This window comes from Hemicordylus capensis, chromosome 5, assembly GCF_027244095.1.
Source record: "Hemicordylus capensis ecotype Gifberg chromosome 5, rHemCap1.1.pri, whole genome shotgun sequence".
Classification (NCBI taxonomy): Eukaryota; Metazoa; Chordata; class Lepidosauria; order Squamata; family Cordylidae; genus Hemicordylus; species Hemicordylus capensis.
In genome coordinates, this window is record NC_069661.1 from 30,730,563 (window position 1) to 30,733,632 (window position 3,070).

Consider the following 3,070-nt stretch of genomic DNA (forward strand, 5'->3'; position numbering starts at 1 on the left):
CACTTTCACATTTAATAACTACTAGTAAAACAAGGGTGCATTTGGGCACCCTCCCTGTTCAATCTTTACATAAATACCTTAGCTAATAATCTCTCTGATCCAACACTACATCCCCCAACTACTGTGGGCACAGCTATCCCAATCCTCCTGTATGCAGATGCTGCTGCTATCATCTCACGAACTCCAGTGGGCCTTATGGGAGTGCTTAGGCTCTTGGCTACTTACTGCTATGACAATCACTTAGTAATTAATTTCCAGAAATCCAAAGTGAGGGTCTTTGCCAAGACACCTAAGAGATTTAACTGGCATATAGAAGGTCATTGTATAGAGCAGGTCAATCGTTTTAAATATCTGGGTGTGGTTTTTCATGCTACTGGGTCATGGAAGGCCCACATGGACTACGGTGCCTGACAGGAACAAGGGAATACTTCAGCAACATTAAGATTCTTTTGTTCCAAAGGTGGAGAGGTTATCCCTGCAGCGTTAAAGCTGTTTGCAGCTAAATCATTGGCCCAACTTCTATATGGTGCACAATTGGGCCCCTACCCTAATTATAGGCCATTGGAGGTAATCCAATCTAAGTTTATTAGAGCAGTATTTAGGGCCCCTTGATGTATCTCCAACATAGCGCAGTGTTGAGGTTGGAAACGGACCTCCAGAGGGTGGAAACAAAAGCATGGATTTTAATCCTCATTGGTTTAGGATCCATTTCTCCCCTCTGGGACTGATCCCATTTATGTTGGCTGATAGGTTTCAATCTACCTGAACATAAGCACTATTGGGCAAACTGTCATCGCTTGGCCTTTCTACTGAATATTTGTCATTACTAGATTACAGTCAAGCCAAGGAGATCCTCAAACAGAGGGTCCTGGACATTGAACATCAGAATGATTTAAGCTCCATCTCAGAGACCATAAGAGAGCGCCTTGGTGACTTTAACCTTGAACCTGCTAGTTACCTATTGTCCCTTTCTTTATTGAGCCATCTCAGGGTGTTTCTCAGAGCAAGATATGATGCCTTACCATCAGCAGTTTTAACTGGAAGGTTTTTGAAAACCCCTCTGGCCACTCGGTTTTGCCCTGTGACTCAAGTGAGGTCAAATCTGTCCGACATTTGCTGCTGTTCTGTAGGGATGTGCAAAAAATTTCGGGCACAGAACGATCTGTGCCCGAAATGAACAATTTCGGGTGATTTGGGGCCGAACCGAATCACCCCTGATGTCCCCCGATACTTTTCGGGCACGAGCCGAATCACCCGAATTTCAGACCCGAAAAATTCGGGTGATTCGGTTCATGGCTGATTTTTGGCGATTTTTTAAAGTTTTAGTGACTTTGGGGCAGTTCGGGGGCATAGCATGGGATCTGGGCAAAAGGAGTGGGGTGGGGTGCTAGTGCCTAATGGGTGCAGGCTACCACCCCAATTTCAGGGGGATTGGGCAAAGGGCTGATTTTTGGTAAATTTCTGAAATTTTCATGTCTTTGGGGCAGATTGGGGCAGAAAGTGGGGCCTGGGGCAGAATAGTTGGGTGGGGTGGTAGTGCCTAATGGGTGGAGGCTACCACCCCAATTTCAGGGGGTTTGGACAAAGGGGTGATTTTTTGACAATTTTTGAAGTTTTAGTGACTTTGGGGCAGTTTGGGGGCAGAAAGTGGATCTGGCCCAAAAGAGTGGGGTGGAGTGGTAGTGCCTAATGGGTGGAGGCTACCACCCCAATTTCAGGGGGGTGGGCAGAGGGCTGATTTTTTGAGAATTTTTGAAGTTTGGGTGTCTTTGGGGCAGATTGGGGGCAGAAAGTGGATCTGCCCCAAAGGAGTGGGGTGGGCTGGTAGATAGTGTCTAATGGGTGGAGGCTACCACCCATCCCCAATTTAAGAGTGATTGGGCAGGGGGTGAATTTTGGTGAATTTATTTTTATGAGGTTTGTCTTCATAATGTGAAGTGTGCTAAATTGATTACTTCCTCATATTATTCATAGTAAAGGAAAGTGTGAAAAAGTGAAAGTGGGGTCATGAGAGTTGTTTAATTGGAAAAAAAACTCATTTGCTATGATAGAATGAGAATTCACATCTCAGAAGTTTTTTCTGCCCCCAAACTGCCCCAAAGTCACTAAAACTTCAAAAATTCTCAAAAAATCACCCCTTTGTCCAAACCCCCTGAAATTGAGGTGGTAGCCTCCACCCATTAGGCACTACCACCCCACCCCACTATTCTGCCCCAGCCCCCACTTTCTGCCCCAATATGCCCCAATCTGCTCCAAAGACATGAAAATTTCAGAAATTTACCAAAAATCAGCCCTTTGCCCAATCCCCCTGAAATTGGGGTGGTAGCCTGAACCCGTTAGGCACTACCACCCCACCCCTCTCCTTTTGCCCAGATCCCATGCTATGCCCCCGAACTGCCCCAAAGTCACTAAAACTTTAAAAATTCACCAAAAATCAGGATTTTTCCCAATCCCCCTGAAATTGGGATGGTAGACTCTACCCATTGGGCACTACCACCCCACCCCAAAATTTTGCCCCTGGGCCCCTTTTCACCCCCGAATCAATTCAGATTCGGATTCGGATTAAATCCGAATCCGAAACGAATCAAGGGTGATTCGGGTGACCCAGATTCGGGCACAAAACAGAACAGGGGTGATTCGGTTCGGGTCCGAGCCGAATCACCCGAAAACCCGAATTGCACACCCCTGCTGTTCTGTCCTTTTTATAATGATAGCTGGTTCAGTCTTATTTCTCCCCTGCTATCATATTTTCTTGGCCGCACTGCTGAATTTTACGCCACACTCCTTCTTGCAGTTAAGAAATCTTCTCTCACCTACAATGTTGCCAAATTTTGTGCAGCTGTTGATAAGATCTGCCAACAGCTAATTTCCAGTTCTTCTTTTTAGATGCTGCTATAAGAGGCTTCTATGCTGGTGTATTCTGTATGACATCTGAATGCAGTACCATCTGTTTGTTTATATAACTGATTAATGATTGTAATAAAGCTATTCATTCATTCTTTCATTCATTCAACCTTGATTGTCACTTTAATATTGCAGTTTATTTTATAAACAATTATTATTATTAAAA